General features: G+C 41.8%; 1 pseudogene; it reads right to left on the minus strand.

The window, feature by feature from the left end:
• Positions 1-16,556: 16,556 nt before the first annotated feature.
• Positions 16,557-20,166, minus strand: LOC142438834 (coilin-like; annotated as a pseudogene).
• Between the last annotated feature and the right edge of the window lie 470 nt (positions 20,167-20,636).

Raw genomic sequence — 20,636 nt, forward strand, 5'->3', positions numbered from 1 at the left:
CGAGCTATGACCTTCAACCTTACAGTTAACAGAGGGTCACTTTAAACATCTGTACCATCTAGGGACTCAAGCTTAGGTCAGACTCATGAACATCATCAATTCCTTGCAACCCTTTGCCCTTGGGAAGGACCACACCTAGGCTGCTGTGTGTCTGATGGGATCTTCCTCAAAGATAAAAGTAACTCTGCAACCCTGTCCACTGAATCTTCCCAACACTGAGAGTGAATTGACTCTGTACCTTGTAGGAGGTATAAACTAGGATTGGAAGCAGATACTCCTAGACACACGTGCGCGCGCGCACATGCACACACATTCCTCCCCCCAATCTCACCCTCAGAAATGGTTCAGGAGGAGAATGACTTTGACGTACAAGGCTAATCATGCTTCACAGTTGGTACTTTCAAGGATCCTGATGCAGTTGTATGGTTCAGAGTAGCAACTGCCCAGGGCTACTGCTCTGCAAGAAGCCCATTGGATTCTTCTAGATCAGTGGTTCTCAACCTGTGGGCCACAACCCCTTTGGGGGCTGAATGACCCTTTCATGGGGGTCGCCCAATTCAAAACAGTGGCAAAGTTACAGTTATGAAGTAGCAACAAAAATAATGTTATGGCTGGGGGTCAACACCACATGAGGAACTGTATTAAAGGGTCATAGTATTAGGAAGGTTGGGAACCACGGCTGTAGATACACCTTGGGAACCAGAGGAGAGACTGGGGCTAGAGATGAAAGGGAACACAAAGCACTGTTCTGAAAAACAATGTGTAGTCATGACTCCATTATGGGAGAGGCAGCATGACAGTTGGAAAAATGGCGCAAGCAGATAGAGAAATATTTTTCAAAGGGTCACTCTGACTCATGAGAAGTGTTTGACACCATTCAGATTCCTGGGTCCTGCCCAGGTTTCCCGAACCAAATTGCTTGGGTGAGGGCTCAAGAACTTAAATGTAGACAAGCTCCGCTAATTCTTCTAATCCATGCATCATTTGAAAACGTGGTCTGCATTTTAGTTTCAAGAACATTAATGTTGCCTTGTGTATTTGTATGTCTGTATCTATTTACTATTTGATTCGATAGCTACCCTCCATGAAACTGAAAGAAGAAAGAAGCAGATGGGCAACTCACAGTGTGGGTAATCAAAATGGGCAGGATTAATCTGGCTATACCAGTACGGAGCTATTCTGTAGACCATAGACCGCCAACCACTGAGCGTAAGCAAGGTGCCACGTTTGGTTGTGTGAGTAATAGAACAATGCCTACGACATGGCGTTTCTCTCTGTGATAGTTAAGTTTATGTGTACACATGGTGGGTACAGAGCCATCCCTTATTTCATGGTCTGATGTGCTATAATAACTTTCATGAGATCACCTGCTGTGAGCAGTCAATTGGGTGAAAGGGGGTTTCCTCAGAGGTATTCTGGCTTTGTTCTCTGGGTTTTTGCTGCCTCTGAAGTCTGCATCTGGTTCATCCTGGTCTGATCACAAGTCCTTGAGGCTTGAGCCAGCAGTGTGCCGTATTGCTTACTAATCCTGGGATGGTTCCGCTGCTGTAGTTGTATGGGGAACACTGGTGGTGTGTGGTTACTTGTGGAGCTGCTCTCTGAAAGGTCAGCAATTTGAAATTCCTAGCCCCTCCTCAGGAGAATGACAGGACTTTATACTCCTGTAAAGAGCTACAGTCTTGGAAATTCCTAGGGGCAGCGCTACCCTGTCTATGAGTCAGCATGGACGGCGGCAGTGAGGTGTTGCTTTGGGTTGTGTTGATTTTAGTATTTATGCGACTCAGGAAAGGACTCTATTCTGACACTTGACCCATGGACTTTGGAATTTCTTCCCTAGAAAATCCTAGGGGGCAATTCCAGGCCATTGCATGGAGTTACCATGAGTCAAAAATCAATGTAAGAATGCCTAATAACAACATTGTTGATCTTGAACTTTGAAAATACTTATCACCTGAATTCCTTGAAAACCTGAATTCTCAATTTATATTTGAAGACCAAAGTTTGAGCAGCCCCAATACCTCCAACATACATATTATTTCCCAATGGAAAAACTAAAGAAATCAAACTCACTGCCATTGAGTCTACGCTGATTCATAATGACCCGAACAAGACAGGGCAGAACCGCCCTGTAACTTTCTAAGACTACCGATCTTTACCAGAGTAAAAAGCCCAATGTTCCTCTCACAGAGGGGCTGCTGGTTTTGAATTGTCGACCTTCCGATTATCAGCTTAACACAAAAGCACTGCCTCCCCAGGACTCCTTCCCAACTGATACCCACTCAAAAACTCACTGCCATCGGGGCGATTCCAACTCATAGCCATCCTCGAGGACAGAGTAGATCTGACTGTGTGGATTTCCAAGGCTGTAAATCTTTGTAAGAGTCGAACCTGATCTTTCTCCAGTGGAGTGGCTGGTGGTTTAGAACTGGTAATATTGCAATTAGAACTGCTAACTTTATAATTGGCAGCTCAACTTGTAATCCACCACACTACCAAGACCGCTTCCCAACTGATAAACCAGGGGGGAAAGGCAAGCGACCTTGCAATTGCTATTGGCAGGACTAGGAGAAGTGGTCTGGTGTAAGAAAAGGAGGACATCAATTGTAGCATGAACTTGAATGACGGCATTCTAACTGATAAAATTAAATCTCTAATTTGGAGAGATGGATTAAGGATTGCAAATATGCAGCTTTGGGGAATTTATTTATTGCCAGTTTCTGATTTTTATTTTTTGAGAACTGTGGAATTTCATGTTGCCTATCTGTCACTGCAAAAGACCTCTGTGAGGCTGGTCATTGGATGGCCCAAAGCTAGCAGGCGTTTTGAGATTTGTTTATCTGAAGTCTGAAAGATTCCCAAGTTAAGCTGAACTCAGCAAAATTTCCCATCATGAGCTAAGGCAGACTCAGAAAAAAATGAGGGCCTGTTACTCTCAAGCACTCGCTACACCAACCATAAACCATTCACCACTGACTCACAGCAACCCGACAGGACAGGGTAGAACTGCCCCTGTGGCTTTCTGAGACAGTAACTAATACAGGAATAGCAAGGCTTATTCTGTTGAGCAGCTGGTGGATTTGAACTGCTGACCTTCGGTTAGAAGCCCAATGTTAACCCACTAGGGCACCAAGGTTCCACTTGCTACACAGTGGGTCACAAGAGGTTCCTGAAGGAATGAGTGAGTGATGCAATGACAGATTATGACATATGTTTATAATTGGAAGGTCCTTGTTACCACCCAAGCTGTGAAAACAGCATAAAATATTCTATAATCATATTTTCTGGGATTGTTACTGGAAGAGCCAGAGAGACATGGAACCATGGAGGGTGTGGTTCCAGTGCTCAGAGGCAAAAACAAATCCACGAGCTGTGCAAGTGGGAGAAAAGATGAGGCAGTCTTAGTCCATAAAGGTCCGGCCTTGGAAAACCAATGGGATAGGTGTGCAGACCCTACGAGTCAGAAGTGGTTCAAGGGCGTGGGGTTTCAGTTTGGGGAGCTATGTAAATGGCGATGCTTTATGCTACTCAAGTGAGGAGACCAGTTAGGAGAAATTTATTCTGTTCATTTGTTTTTAAAGCTCTCACCCTATATTAATTAGCTGATAGAGCCCTTATGGTGTGATGTGTGTTCAGGGCCATTGTAAAATGCACACTGTCACAGAAATCTGTTTTGTGGGACTTGTTAGCACAGATATTATTTAGCTAAAGAGCTCTTAATGACTCCTTCATAGCCTGCTGCATCTGTTGGGTAATTCATTTTATAGTTGGCGGCTTTAAATTTTCTATTTTTTAACTTAGTCAACTCTAGTGACCTATATCTAAACCAGTGAGGTTAATGGAATATAACTGTGTTCAGAGGAGATGTAAAATAATACTTGATTAATCCTGGAGAAAAGAAAAGCCTCAGAGTGCAGTATGGTTTTATTCGATGTTGAAGCATCATTAATTTTTTCCCAAACAAATTGCTCCGAGGGAAAAGACAAAATTTGAAATACATCAAATACCTAGATATTTTGAAAATAACCTGTTGAATTCCAACAGCTGTGCATTTATGTGAATTTATTCACACAAATTAGTTTGCGCAGCTGGGAACAAGTAGGCTCAAATTCCGAAAGTTTCATAACTAAGGTCTATTCAGGGCTTTGGGCTGGTTTACATCGATTCAACCATGACTAAGAACAGACCCAATTTGTAAAAAGTAGCTAACGTTGAAGAATTGAGATGATGTGGAATCATAGCCAGAACAGGGAAAATTATGGCTTGAAGCCCTGGACTAGGACTCTGCGAAGAGGCCTTGGGAGTTTTTTCAGGAGCCTGATGTGGAACAGTGGATTATTGCCAGGACTGTGGGAAGTGGCTCGCATTTAAAGTCATGCAGCAAGCTTGCTGTCTTTGAGCCGGACACCATTGTTTCCTACTCTACTAGTTAAGAGAGGTTTAATTGCTTTGGAACACCCATGCTGCCCTTGCTTTCCATGAGAGAGATTACTTTTCTGGCAAGGCATTGGCCCATCGTTTCCCATTCTAGTTATTATTCTGGTCCACCCACTTTTATAAATTTGAGCGACTTCCTCTTCCGCTGTGTTGGCTGTGACTGAACCAGGAAGGACTGGTTTGAAGTCCTGCTTCTATTGCAATCAAATAGGTTTGACTGAAAGATCAAGGGTTTCCATTTGCTGCAGGCAATGCAATAATATGTCATTTAAGAACTCCCAGTAGCTCAGGGCTGGGCCAGCAGTCCAGCAGCTCTGTAATGTCAGCAGCAGCAGTCTCGCCAGGCAATTCACTTTGCTTGTGAAATGCAAATGTTCAAATGATGACAGATGGGGCTGAGAAGGAGTGTGTCTTTAATAATTCTATAGCTCCATCAGGTGTTCTGGATGAAGGTTAAGGAGTGACTTGAATATGCCATCGATTGGAACCCCATGGTGCTCAAGAGAGTGTATTTTCAGTTCTCTATCTCATGTACATCAAGATGAACTTAAATGTTGTCAGTAAGTGAATCCCAGGAAGTACATCTGACATAAAATCCATCAACACTCTTCAATGGGTTTCAGAATGCCCAGTTCAAAAACGGAGCTTCAAAAAACTCATGGAAAATGAAATTAAAAGATATTTAAATGTTCCCATGAATTTTTGAAGCTCCTTTGCATCAGGTCTGCTCAGTTTTCTGAGAAGCAATGAGCTCCAAGCATTTGGGAGAATTTTCGTCATGGGAATGACCACCTTTGACATACTACAGGAATCTGGATACAACTTTCAAACTCAGCAGCCATTTTTCTGTTTGTCACTGATTTTAATAGAAAACTGTACAAGACTTCCATTCCCATCGTGTCTCATGTTGAGTATGCCAGGAAAGAGGGAGGTATTGGATAAAACTCCCATTTCTGCCCCTGACAAGTTCTCTGAATTTGGTGAAGTTATTCGACTTCTCTTAGGAAACCTGGTAGTATAATAGTTATGCATTGGACTGCCATCTGCAAGGTCAGTAGTTCAAAACCACCAGCCACTCAATGGAAGAAATACGGGCTTTTCAACTCCCATAAATAGCGACAGTCTCGGGAACTCACCGGGGCAGTCCTACCCTGCCCCACAGGATCCTACAGGTTGTCATGGACTCACTAACAGGGGTTTTTTTCAGTGTAAGGAGTTCTGTGGGAGCCTGGGTGGTGGGTGGAGTGGTCAAAACACTCAATTGCTCACCCTGGGGTCGCTGATTTGCACTCACCAGCTGCCCTATGGAGGAAGACTGCGCAATCGGCTTCGGTAAGGATTTACAGCCGTGGAGCAGTTCTGCTTTGTGAAGGGACCACTGTGAATTGTTAAGTTTTACAATTGGGTACAGTTTTAAGGAGCCCTGCTGTACCGGTGGTTAAAGCACTCACTCAGCTGCTAATGGAATGGTCAGCGCTTCAACCCACCATCTGCCCCAAGAGCAAAAAGAAGTGGCAGTTTGCTGAACCACAGATTCCAGCCTTGGAAACTCTGGCGAGCAGTTCCACTAGGCCCGGTTCTGACTAAGAGTCAGCATGGACTCAATAGGAATGGGAAGGAGCCCTGGTGGAGCAATGTTTAAAGTACTGGGTAGGGATTGGCTGTTAACGAAAAGATCCGCAGTTTAAATCCACCAGCAGCCTAGAGTTCTGCCTAGGAATCCCTTTGAGGCAGTTTAGATAAGGCTTCTGTGAGGTAGAATAAACCCAACAGCACACAACAATCTATGTTTACAAGGCCTCCAAGTGGCACAAAATCAACAGCTAAACTAAAGATTAGCGGTTCAAACCAGCACAACAGTATCATGGAACAAAAAAGTCTTGGAAATCGGATTCTGGTAGATCAAAGCCAAGAAAGCCCTGTGGGGGAGTTCAACTTGAGAAACTGGGCGGCTTTCCATGGTCCTGAAAGAACTTGAGGGCAACTAATGACAATTTAAATGTACTTACTTGCAAAATGAGAATAATTATGTTTCATTCCCCAGACAAGACTGTGATGAGCACCCTCCCGCAATTCTTCCAAGACAGATCAGTTTGTGCTTTTAGCAGTTGATGGTGTTCTCAATATTCAATATTGTGCCAGCACCACAATTTAAATGCATCAATTCTTCTTTGATCTCACTCATTCAGTATTCAACTTTCTCATGCATATGAGGCAATTGGAATTACCACTGCTTATATGAGGCACATATAAAAACAAGATAACATCCTTGTTTTTCAATACCCTAAAGAGGTTCGGTGCAATAGATGCCTAATGCAGCATGTCTTTTGATCTCTCTCTCTGTATTTTTTTATATAGGAGTTTTGTTTTATCATGTTATTGGGGGCTCATACAACTCTTATCACAATCTGTATATACATCAATTGCATAAAGCACATTTGTACATTCGTTACCCTCATTCTCAAAACATTTGCTCTCCATGTAAGCCCCTGGAATCAGCTCCTCATTTCCTCCCTCCCTCCCTCATGAACCCTTGATAATTTATAAATTATTATTTTGTCATATCTCACACTGTCTGATGCCTCCCTGCACCCACTTTTCTGTTGTCCGTCCCCCAGGGAGGAGGTTATATGTAGATCCTTATACATGGTTCCCCCTCTCTACCTCACTCTCTCTCTACCCTCCCGGTATTGCCACTCTTGCCACTGGTCCTGAAGGGATCATCTGTTCTGGATTCCCTGTGTGTCCAGTTCCTATCTGTACTAGTGTACATCGTCTGGTCTAGTCAGATTTGTAAAGTAGATTGGGGATCATGATAGTGGGGGGAGGAGGAAGCATTTAGGAACTAGAGGAAAGTTGTATGTTTCATCATTGCTACCCTGCACCCTGACTGTCTCGTCTCCTCCCTGCGACCCTCTGTAAGGGGATGTTCAGTTGCCTACAGATGGGCTTTGGATCCCCACCCCGCACTCCCCCCTCATTGACAATGATATGATTTTTTGTTCTTTGATGCCTGATACCTCATTCCTCTCCCTGAGCTTCAGCTTCAATGCTGTCCTCTGAAATAAATTCTTCTGGGGGGAGGGGCAGCTGTCCACATAGTTGGGATTGGGGTTGGCCTCTAAGACCTCGCCACTGGTTCTCTACTCCATGCCCACATGTTGAATTCACAACTTGGAGCACTGGGTTGAAGTCTGGTCCCTTTTGACCTCTGCTTCCAGGAGCATTGATTGTGGATCCAAGCAGGACTTTTCTCCGTTTATTATGCTGTTACCTATTGGTCCAGTTGGGAGGATTTTGTTCTTCTTTACATTTACAATAAATTGCAATCCCTACTGAAGGTGGCAATATTTCATCTTCAACAGCAAGAATTCCTAGTCCTTCTTACTTTCATCAAGCAAGGTTGTGTCATTTCCATGTCACAAGTCGTTAATAAGCCTTCTTCCAGTTCTGATCTCATATTCTTCTTCATATAAGCCACCTTTTCTGATGATTTCCTCAGCATACTGTTTAAATAAGTAGGGTGAGAGGCTAGAACAGTGTTGTATGCCTTTCCTGGCTTTAAACCAGGCAGCATTCCCGTGATCTTTTGTGATTTTAAACCATGCAGTATTCTCTTGTTCCATTTGCACAATTGCCTCTTGATCCAAGTACAAGTTCCCCATGCATACAATTAAGTTAAGGGTTTTGGAATTCCCATTCTTCTTAAGGTTTTCTATAGTTTCTTATGACACACACAATCAGTGGATGGCCTTGGCATAGTCAATAAAACACACACAAAAATCTTGCTGGTATTCTCTGCTTTGAGTCAAGATCCATCTGACTTCAGTAGAGGCATCTCTTTTTCCACATCCTCTTCTGAATCCAACCTGAACCTCTGGCAGCTACCTGTCAATGCACTGCTATAACCATTGTGGGATGATCCTCAGCAAAAATTGTATTTGTATGTGGTATCAGTGATTGTTGTTCTATTGCTTGAGAATTCTGTTGGGTTGGTGTTCTTTGGAATGGGTAAAAATATGAATCTCTTCCAATCAGTTGGTCTATTAGCTGGCTTCCAAATTTCCTGGCATAGATGAGTGACTGCTTCCAGCGTTTCATCAGTTTGTTGAAACATTTCAATTCATATTCCATCAATTCTTGGTTGTCGTTTTTTGTGGCTAATGCTTTCAACCCCTGCTTTCTATAGGGGCTGGTAAAGGTTCAGAGAGTAAATCTTTTAGGCTTAAAGTCATACGGTTTCTGTTGTAACTATTTAACTTTGTCCTTTTAGCATGAAAGTAGCCATAGGTTATACATAAACAGATTGTGGCTATGTGCAAATTAAATTTTGTTTACAAAATCAGACAGCTGGTAGGACTTAGTCCACAGGTAATAAGTTGGCATTTTAGTTTAGGTTTGAATCTTGGTCTAGAAATAGACATTTTTTACATAGTACAACCAAGAATAATTCAAAGAAACACTAACAAATATTGCATGCCAGTATCCTCTCCATCACTTGATCTACTCTTTAATCCACACAATATAATATTTTGGTTGATTTTATTCACATACATAATTTGTAACCTAAATTTCCAATGGTATGACTGATAATAAATATGGTATGGAAAATAAATGATAAAATTTGGGAGGCTAAATATATAGATGGGACACAATGGAAGCGAAAACTTTCTTTAAAACACATTTTGCACTGGAAAACTAGATGGTGTACTTCATAGAGAATTTGCACAATAAACTAATGAGTCTCCTGACTCTCCAGCGAGAGTATTTTCTACAAGTCCTAGAAACTTAAGGAGGCAGAGTGAGAAATGAAAATTTCAATAACATTAACAAAACAAACAAAAACCCCAACATGCATAAACATTCAACTAATCTTCAAAAGAAGTCTGACTTTAGAAACCACTGTAATATAAATTCCAGCTGAGTCTACGTACACAAACCTATTTTGCTAAAAGGAAACTGATCAGATTTTAATTCAGTCACTTCAATGACTTTGATGGGAGTGAAGTGGTGAACACAATGGTTTAATTAGATTTTTTTAAAATTAGTAAATGCAGCTAGTTGCTTTCAAAATTATGGTTCTTTTAATTGGATTTAACTTCGTGTTTTCCATTTTAATGTTCTGACAACCTATGATGTTGAAATGAACATCTGATCAAGTCTCCCTCCCCACACCCTCAGTAACTTAATTCTCGTACTCTTGGAAGAAAGAACAACTGCATAACGTGGTCCATATGGCTTTGTTTCTTGGGCTTCCCATCCCAGCTTCACCCTCCACCACCTTGTTCCAGGCTCCTAGGAGTCAACAATAATGGCTTTTTAAATGCTCTGCCCATGTCCCAATCCCACTCCCACCATTACCACGACCCTCCACTTGTCCCATGACCATGACCCTCCACTTGTCCCATGAGTAACTTCTACTCATCATCCCTTGGGATTTTGTTCAAAACAGACTCCCTTGTCTGTATTTCCTGAAGTCTGGCCAACATTTAAAGAGCCTGTCTCTATCCTTCAAGTGTTTGTAGCTGTTTCCATTACAAATTATACATTCATTAGAAAAACTCACTGCCACTGAGTGAGCTCTCATCTGTACCTGTGTACGTGTTCTGATATAGCCCACAGTTAAAGGCAGGACTGGGTTCATGATAGTGGGAGGTGAGGAAACCTCAAGGAACCAGAGGAATATTGAGTGTTTCATTGGTGCTATACTGCATCCTGATGACTTATCCCTTTCTGTGACCCTTCTGTGATGGGATGTCCCATTATCTACAGATGGGTTTGGGGTTTCTGCTCAAACCCCCTTCATACTCAACAATATGTTTTGTTTGTTTGTTTGTTTGTGGGTCTTATAATGCCTATTACTTGATCCCATTGAAACCTCATGATCACACAGGCTGGTGTACTTCTTCCATGTGGACTTTTTGCTTCTCTGCTCTAAGGCTGCTTGTTTAACAAGTCTTTAAGACCACAAATTCTATATCTTTTGATAGCCGGGCATCATCCACTTTCTTCACCACATTTACTTGTGCACTCATTTTGTCTTCTAGCAATCATACCAGCAGGGTGAGCATCACAGAATGCCAGGTTCTTAGAACAAATTATTCTCATGTTGAGGCAAGACTTGAGCAGAGGCCCAAAGTCCATCTTCTATTCTCAATGCATGGCCATATGAATATAAGTACATATGCCAATACCTCTGTTTTTATTAATTAATGTATTTACATATGTTCACACTTACATTTATACCTCTATCCATAGCTTTACTTCCTAGATCTGTTCCTGTTTCCTTTTGCCTTCCTCCTGCACTATCATCGTGCTCGCCCTCTTCTGCTTCTTAGTAATTCCTACCTATGTTGCTGGTTGCTCATCATTCACTTCCCTGCCTCCTCCTCCCCTTAAGTCCCTCCAAAACTGTCTGTCCAGTTGCTTTCTCCTTGTGCTTGCTTCCCATGCCTATCTTATATAGAAAAGCAAACCAACAATAACAGAGCCCAAAACAAAAGATTGACTAAAAAGAGAAAAAAATAACTATCAAAAAGAAGCATACATAATTTCAGGTCTGTCCACTGACCTTTATAACTGTCCCTGCACTGGTCCTATGGGATTCCGGGACCTACCCTTCCTGAAATAGACCCCTTCAAACTAGACTCCTAAAGTCTATTTTGGGGCTCCTCAGGGATTTTGTGGCTTGGCTTTGCTCCTGTTGCTAATTGGTTATATTCCCTTCTTGGTTTGTCCCTCTGTGGGGTGTTCTTTTGGGGTTTTATTGGTTAAGTATATGCCTAGATATTTCAATTTGTTTTAGTTATTATGAAGAGTACTGCTTCTCTGATGTACATAGCAAACCAACAGACTTCTGTTTGCTGGCCTTGTAGCATGCACTCTTCCATATGCCTCTATTGCCTCTGCTGTGGAGCTTTTGGAATTTTCAGTATATAGAATCATGTTGTCGGCAAATAGCAAGAGTTTTACCTCCTCCTCTCCCAGCCAGATACCTTCCGCTGCCTTATGTTGTTAGCTAGGACCTCCAGTACAATGTTGAATAAAAGTGGGGACAAGGGGCATTCTTTTCTACTCCCCTTTTTCAGTGGGATTGTTTTAATCTTTTCTCCATTGACTATGATGTTGGCTATTGGCTTTTCATAGATAGCTTGTATTGATTTGATGAATTTTCCCTTCCATTCCTATCTTCTTGAATGGCTTCTTGAAGAAGAAGACATTGTGTTGGATATTGTCAAATGCTTTATGCATCTATAGATATTATCATGTGAATCTTATCCTTTTTTCTTATCAATGTGGTGAATAATGCTGATGGACTTTTGGATGTTGAACCATCCCTACATCCCTGGAATGAATCCCACCTGATCATGATGCATGATATGTTTATATACTTTTGTATTCTATTTGCCAATATTTTGTAAGGATTTTTGAATCTATGTTCATTAGAGATGTCAGTCTATAGTTCTCTATTCCTGTGAGATCCTTTCCCTGTTGTGGTATCAAAGTTATACTGGCTATGTAAAATGAATTTTAGAGTTTGCCATCTTGCTCTGTGCTCTGGAATAATTTGTGGAGGATTGGTGTCAGCCCTTCCCTGAATGCTAGGTAGAATTCCTCTGTGAAGCTGTTTGGTGTGGGAGGTTTTTTCGTTGGTGGTTTCTCCATAACCCTACTTATTTCTTCCATTGCTATGGGCTGTGGAGGTTTTATATTTCTATCTGGCATAATTTAGGGGGGGGATTGTTTTTCCAAGTATTTGTTCACGTCTTTCACATTGTTGCATTCATTGGAGTACAGACTTTCATGGTACTTTGTGATTATCCTTTTAATCTCATTGGGGTCCATTGTAATTTCCCATTTCATCCCTCATCCTGGCTATTGATGCTTGCTCCTTCATTTCCTTGGTTAGGCTTGCCAGTGGTCTGCCTAGTCTGTTGATACTTTCAAAGAACCAGCTTTTTGCTGCATTGATATTTTGCATTTGAAAAATTCTGCCCTGTTGTTTACTATTTCCTTTCTTTTGCTATTGGAGGGGTTGTTCTATTGACTCGGTTCTAGTTGCTGGAGGTTTTGTGATAGGGTATCAGTCATAAGTCTGTCTTCCTTTTTCATATATGCATTTATTCCTCTAGTAACTACTTTTGTTGTCTCCCAAAGGTTTTGGTACATTGCATTCTCATTCTCATTCGTTTGTAGAAACTTACTAATTTCCTCTCTAATCTGGGCCAGTACCCATTTGTGTCGAAGAAGATCATTATTCATCCTCCAGTTGTTTTCCTTTGTTTTTCTGGTCCACCTTTTCTTGGTCTCCAACTTTATGGTGTGATGGTCTGAGAAGGATGTTTGAGTAATCTGTATGTGTTTAAATTTACTCAGGCTCAACTTGTGTCCCAGCATGTGGTTTATTTTGGAAAATGAGCCATGTGCACTTGAAAAGAATGTGAATTATCTTTTTACATTTGGATGTAAAGTTGTATAAATGTCTACCATGTCCAGTTGCCTAATTGTAGTGTTTATCTCTGTAGCCACATTGCTGAACTTCCTTCCCAGTGATCTAGCTTTCTCTGATAACAGTATATTAAAGTATCCTTCTTTGATTGTTGAATCTGTGATTTCTTTTTTCATCTTTTGAAGTTTAACTAATTTCATTGGTCTTTCACTAGGCATGTATATATTTATTATACTCACTGGTTCTAGTCTATCCTTGGAGTATTAAATAGTACTCACCCTTGTCTCTTGTGATGGTTTGCATCTTGAAGTCAATTTTGTTGATTAAGATTGCAATCCCAGATTTTTTAAAGTTGTCGTTTGCCTGGTATATTTTCTGAAAGCTTTTTATTCTTACTCTATTTTTGTCTGTGAGCATATATATCTCTTGCAAAAACTTAAGATGTGTCTCTTCCAAGCAACAGACTGATGGGTTATGTTTTCTGAACAAGTCTGCTAACCTTTGTCTTTTAATGGGCGACATTCAGACTTATTATCACCATCTGTGAATTCATTGCTGTCATCTCATACTTTTTCTGTTGAGTGTTTTCTTATCTCCCTTCATATCAGTGTGCTATGTTTGTGTGGGGGGCTTCATTCTTTGCTTCTTTTCCCTCTGAGGCAATGTTATCTTGGTAATTGTTTTTGCCGCATTGGCTTCTGGGTGGAGTTGCGCTATATAGCAGTCTCCTGCTTGTGGTTGGTGGACGTTGGTCTTCTGATCATAGTAAGTCAGCAAGGATTTTCCACAGGATTGGGTATCTTAAGGCATATTTTTTGAGTGTTTCCTTGTCCTGGAAGACTCTTACCTCACCATCTATCTTAATAGATAGTTTGGCAGGGTAGAGGATTCTCAGGTTGGCATTTTTTGCTCCAGCTTTTGGAAGATGTTACTCCACTCTCTCCTCCTCTTCGTGGTATCTGCTGATAGGTCTGAGCATATTCTTACCTGATCACCATTGTAAGTGACTGCCCGATTTTCTCTTTCTGAGCTTAAAATTTTCTCTTTTTGCTCCAAGATGGATAATTTAACTATTATGTGCCTTAGTGAATTCTTACTGGGGTGTAGTCTAGTTGGTGTCCTCTCTGCTTCCGGTATGAGTGTCTGTATCTCATTAATTAATGGGAGATGTTTGCTTCCCTAAATTTCCTTCCTAATTTAGCTGTTGACTTCTTTGTTGTGCCTTATTCTTGTAGACCAGTTGTTTGAATATTGTGCATCTTCATAGCATCTGTCATTGTTCTCAGGTTTTCTCCTAACTCTTGAATTATCTTGTTTGACTGTCTTTCCCGTTTATTGAAGTCTGCCTGATTTTCCTTCAGTTAGCTGGTATGACTCTCTGCTTCTTCTAATTTGTTGACAAGGTCCATGATCTTGTGTTTTGCTTCTGTTGCCTCATCCATTAGTTCTTGTATTTCCCTCTGGTGTGTGGACTTCATTCCCTCTATCCTGGACTTTATCTCCTCTATCATTGCATCCTTATTCTGTGTTGCTTCCCTCATATCCTATAGTACTCCTAGCAGCATTCTGAAATTTTTTGTGTGTCAGATCAACGTCTATGAGCGTCATTAGGTTTATGACTTCCCCCACTGTTATGTTTTTTTTCTTTTTGAGGGTGTTGAGATATCTTGCTATTTTCATGTCATTTAGGAAGAAATGGGTGCCATGTTTCTGGGATCCCAAGGGGCCCTGAGCTCTTTTTCTGTGTGAACTGTTAGAGAGTTTTTAAGGACTACCTGTGGCCTACTGTGGTGGAGGGTACTTTGTATGCAGGGTGCCGTGAAGACTCAGTGACCTGTGGCAGAGAGGGGCTTTGGAGTGTGGGCTGAGGCAGACAATTGTAGCGATACCACTGGCTGGTTGGGGCAGAACTGCAGCAAAGGCACAGGCCTGGTCTTGATCATCTGGTCACAATTTGAAGCCTTTAAAAGACTCTCTGTGGAGCCCAAAACTGTTAGAGCCAGTTCTGGGGTTGGGCTGTTGCTTTCAGAACCTGTTGGCTTTTCCTGGGGTGTTTTGTTTTTGTTAAAATTCTAGAATGTGCCCTGGCGACTATCATTTTGGTTATCTTTTTATGTTAATGCTAGGCTAATGCACAGAGTTATGGCAGCTTACATTCAATGTCACACAAAGGCCCACAACCTGGAATTGAACGTGTTTAAAATTTTGCTATTTTCCTTTTATAATAATGGGCTTGTGGGGTGTCATAGTTCAGGGCTGTGCCACACTGTCCTTCAGGAAAGGGGGACAAGATTAGTGAGTGGGTTTGGGGCTTATTGGATCTGAATTCTCCCCGGCAACACTCCTGTGGCATTCCTTGCTCTATCCTGCCAACACTGCCAGTTGTACTCTGGGGTACTGAATTGCTTTCTGTCGTTACCCATGCTGGCATGTGTGGTGCTGGGGATAGGTGGAAAGGATATAGCTGGTGTAGTCACTCCATTCCTGGCTGGGGCAGGGTTGCAAAGCCCTAGACTGCAGGTGCAGGGCACATAGCAGAGAGGGGAACTTCGGTGTGAGGTCTTGTGGCTACTTCTTAGAGGCTTTCTGTGAGCCTGGGATTATGACCACTTTTAGACAGCAGCAGGGGGAAATTACTGCTCGCTGTGTGTCTCATATCTTGGGCACAAGAAGCGGTGGTGGACGCCATCCTGCTGTACCTGGCGAGGGGTTAGTGGAGCACAGGCAGATGCAATGAACTTAGAGCGTTTCAGCGAGTTCTCGAATTGCTTCATGGGTGAAAATCACAGGGGGAGGTCTGAACCTGGTACACTGAATCTATTTTGAGCACCCAGCCTCCTAGTATTGGCCTCCTTACCTCTAATTTCTCGTTTGACACCATGAGTGCCAGGTGGGTGATTCTACCTGGTCTCTATCTTGACTCCTCTAGCTCGGTGGGGTTTCTAAGTCCATAAATCTTAGTCGCAACAGAGTGCCCATCTTTCTTCTGTGGAGTCACTTGTTTGGTTTGAATCACCAGCCACTTGAGTATCAGCTGAGTACTTATGCACTGCACCCCCAAGGATCTCAAAAACATACCCATAAAGGGTCAAGACTGTACTGCATTTCTGAGAGCATTCCACAGTTGACGGCAATGCATTGCCTTAAAAAAATCACAGGATTTCTTATTCATTTGTTGTTCTTAGAGGATGACAGAGAAGCAGATACAGATCAGCTAACATTTTACTCTCAAGGGGTAAATAGTAAATATTTTAAAATTTGAAGACCATATGGTTTCTTTTTCTTCTCATATAAATTTTTACTCTAGTTTGGGGTCCAAGTTTACAAAGCACCTTAGTTTTCTATTCAACAATTTGAACAAATTTTGTTTCATGACATGGGTTGCAATCCCCTCAGTGTAACAACATTCTTTTTAGTACCCTCTACTTCCCATTTCCATTTTCCCTTCTTCCTACTCCTTTCTGCCTTCTAAGTTTTCTTTCTGGACTAATGCTGCCCTTTAGGTCTAATATTGTTGACTGTAGTGCATTCAGTTATTAGTCACTTTACTATCACTTTGACTGCAAGTTGATCCTCATTGGTAGGTTAAGTTCAAGACTTGAAGGCTATTTAGGTTCCACCAATCTGTCAGAGCAGTAAGTCTGGTCATCTGTTAATAATTTTGAATTGTGTTTCACTTTTTGATTATTTGCTTTCTCTTCCGGTGTCCAGGATCTTCCATTGTGATTTTGATCAGAGTTTTCAGTAGTGGTACCAGGTACCAACTACTTCCGATGTCGGTGTTGGGCAGGCTGTGGTTCACATGGTCCATTCGTTCTTTGGACCCATTGTTTTCTTCAGTCATTGATGAGTTTCCTTCTTTGCTATGATCTGAGAGAGACAAAGAGTTGCATCTTTGATGGCCACTCATAAACTTTTCAACAATACTACTCTCCTTATAGGAGATAGAACATTGTCTTTTTGGACTGATATGCCAATTCCTTATATGTCTCATGAGACGATAGTCCTAAGTTTCTAAAATCAATGACTCACTCCCTCAAGGTATTTGGTGGAGCCTAGGAAAATTTCAGAACTTTCATGGAGACAAGGTTTCATGGAGACAATTGTTCAACTCTGCTCTTGTAGCATGAAAGCAGCCAAAGACTGAACAGAAACAAATGCGTGCGGCTAGGTGTTCCAGTGAAACCAGGCATCTCTAATCTTCATGTTGTGGACATGAAAGCCATTGATTCATTGCTGTGGGGAGGCTGCTATGTGCGTTCCAGAATGGTAGCAACATCCATTGATTCTTCCCACTCAGTATTAGAACTGCCCTGCCTTCATGTTGTAACAACCAAAGATGTCCCCAGAAATTTCTTTGGGGTTCAGAATTGTCCCTGTTGATACCACTGCAATAAGCTTTTTATTTTTTTTTAACTAAAATAGGTGAGCAGGTCTGGCCCCTGAGCCACAATTTTCCAAATGTTGATCTGTTGTTGTGATTAGGTGTCATAGAGTTAGTTCTGACTCATAGCCACAAAACAAATACGAGATCAAACAGGGCCCAATTTTCAGCCATGCTCACTACTGCTGTCATGCTTGAGCCCACTGTTGCAGACATTGTGTCACCCCCTCTCACTAAAGTCTTCCTGTATTTCACTGACACTCTGCTTTCCAAGGATTATGTCCTCATCCAGGGACTTGTACTTCATGATAACATGGCCAAAATAAATAGGAAAAAATAGCACCATCCTCTCTCCCAACGAGCATTTTGAGTGCATTTCCTCCAAGACAGACTTGTTTGTTCTTCAAGTTCATTGTAGATCTACTATTCTTCACCAACAGCGTAATTCAAAAGCATTGAGCCTTACCTGGAATATCATATGCAGATGAAGCAATTAAAATACCATGGCTGTGTCAGGTGAACCCTAGTCTTCAAAGTGACAAGTTTTCAACTTCACATTTTAAAGAGGTCTCCTAAAGCAGATTGCCCTATGCACTAAGTCATTTGATTTTTCTTTCCTTTTAGTTCTATATGTTTTCATTAAAAATTTGCAGAGCAGAAGGAGGGACTTAATCCTTTGTTAGATGCTATTTTCACATATTATATAGCCTTTAACCCCTTAGCTTTGTGTTGAGCAAGAGGATTGGTCTGTTGGAGAGCCTCACTACTATACTCAACAAGGTTCTCGGGGTTGGGATGAGTAACACATTCCGTGGACTGAGCTCAGGGTCAATAAAACCCTATTAGCCAAACAGAGTGCTGGCTCTTCCCCAGGTAAACACAAATGTTCTTCTCCTTACAGCTATACACGAGCCCTTAACAAGCCCCTGATCTGAAAGTTGAGAAGAATGGGTGAGGATTCTCTTAGTGCCTACCACAGATCTAACCACCTATGAACTGCAAATAAAACATTCTTGACATTTAGAAGATGTTCCAGATTCAATGAAACAATTCAACTGTTCCCCAAAATTTGTCACATAATATGCTTTAATGCTTCAAACGTTACTGAACATAGCTTAACGAGACAAGATATACAGTACTCTCTTGTACTTGATGTTAGGGACTCCACTGATGGTTATTATTTGACAGTGAAACAAGTGACCGAGAAGAAAGCACTCACAGTAGTAGAGTGATACCCACAGGGTATGCTATATTTAAAATTTGCTACTGCAATTAAACTAAGAAGAACAAAACAATAAAAGGTCTACAAAACCAACACCCATGTTATTTTTAATTAGGTAGGTTTTGTTTTCCTATGCAGTAAGGTAAAGATAACTAAAAATGCATACAATATTAAAATGTTTAAAACAAACAAACAAAAACGTTGGTAATAGTCTCTTTCTTTTTTTTAACATTTTATTAGGGACTCATACAACTCTTATCACAATCCATACATGTACATACATCAATTGTTACAGTCTCTTTCATAAACAAATAAGACCTACACTATCAGATGGCGAGGTCAAACTCAGACAAGGTCCAAAAGTGATGTATTGTTGCTTGTTGTGGTTAGATTCCATCATCAGTCTTGGCTCAATCAGTTCTCTCCAGAAAACTGTGGTCCTCTTCTGAGTCAGAACATACTCCACCACCTCAATTCCGTGTTCACTGTGATAAACCAAATCAAACTTTCCAGGTTTTTTCAAGGCAGGTAAAGTTGAAAGGATTTCTGTAACAACTTATTGGGCTCTGGACTGTGGCTTAATGCATTCCTTTCCTAATAATCCAGGACATCAGTGTAGTAATCCAATGTTAGTTCCAAAAGTTTGAATGTAATCTTTTCTCCAACCTGAGGGCAGCTGCTCACAGTGATAGCCTACTGTAATCCTTCTGGTTTATCTCTACAGGATTTTGGATAATAGAGGATGAGTTTGTTATCAGTTCAGTTCATGGAAATGCTGCTTCTGATAATCATTGGTTCTATTTAAAACACAGGAACTGGTTTGCCATGGCCTCATCCTCCCTCTGCAAGCCCTGAGCCCTGGATTCTCTCCAAGAAAGACGTTCCTCTCTTCTACCTTAAACTCATCCCAGATTGGCCTGGAGAGACAAGTTGGGTGGAGGGCCAGGGGCCTGTCTCCCACCATTTGAATCTGAATGCTTCCGTCCAATAGCACTTGGCATCTGTGATGATGGCCCTGGCCCTGGGCAACCTCTTTCTTGTAAGAGGCCCACTGTCTTTAAGAACCTTGCAGCACGCTCCAGGGTTCTCTGTGATGTTGTGCTCTGGTCATCTGACTTAGAACTGGAATCTGAGCTGGGAGATGATAGTTTGGCTGCCTTACTTTGATGTGGGAAAGTTTCACACTTGGTTTGTAACCAGTTTGTTTGTAGGTGTGTTTCTTACATCAGGCCCCGCCTCTGATAACCAGTTGGTATTTTCTCTGAGGACTATCTGACTTCCCAGACAACATTGGTGAGCCCATTGCTGGCCAGTTCATGAGAGAACTTGGACGCTGATGAGGATCTGGGAGTCTCCTTTGCACAAAGGCCCTCCAGCCTCCTTTCTTTTAGACTTTAACAAAGCTGTCTGTGTCTGGTAGAAGAATCCTTCAGAAGGCTGCAGTTCTGGATGGCCCACTCTCAATACCTGGTCATTAGAAGACTTGAGATTCTTGGCCTGCCATTTACATTTCCCTTTCTCATTTTTCTTGGGCCATTTTCTTCTGGTCTCTTCACCATCATCACTCCACAGGTACTTTGTTTTTCCTTCTTGCTCTTTTCTCTCACATCCACATGCACGCATGACAGCACTGGGTTTCAGATCCAGGGTCTTCTCATTGTTATCCTTCTCTTGCATCTTTCAATGTGTCCTTGAATATTTGTAACCTAGTGCATTGTCTTCATCATCTTCCCACTTTGCCTTTCTAGGTAATACATTAACACTGTGCCCATTACTGACTGCCACTGAGCTCTCAGCAACTCTGCCCTCTACTAACTGAGGTCTGAAGCAGTCGTTGTCTCAAGTGTGCCCCTGCCAGGCAGAGGCCTAGCTCAGCTTCAGAACTGGAGCCAACTCAACATCTGCTCCAGTCAGCAAGAAGCCAGAAGATGATGCAGTTCAGCTTGGCTGCTGGTGGACAGCCAAATGGAGACCATCATCTAACTATCGCGCTGCTGCCCTCCTATTCCGCACTTGATCTCTTGACTGCTGCTTCCATGAGCATTGAGGGTGGATCCAAGCAAAATGAAATCCTAGCCAACTTCAGTCTTTTCTCCATTTATTGTTATGTCATCTATTGGTCCAGTTATAAGAATTTTTGTTTTCTT

The sequence above is a fragment of the Tenrec ecaudatus genome, chromosome 1 (assembly GCF_050624435.1).
Source record: "Tenrec ecaudatus isolate mTenEca1 chromosome 1, mTenEca1.hap1, whole genome shotgun sequence".
Lineage (NCBI taxonomy): Eukaryota > Metazoa > Chordata > Mammalia > Afrosoricida > Tenrecidae > Tenrec > Tenrec ecaudatus.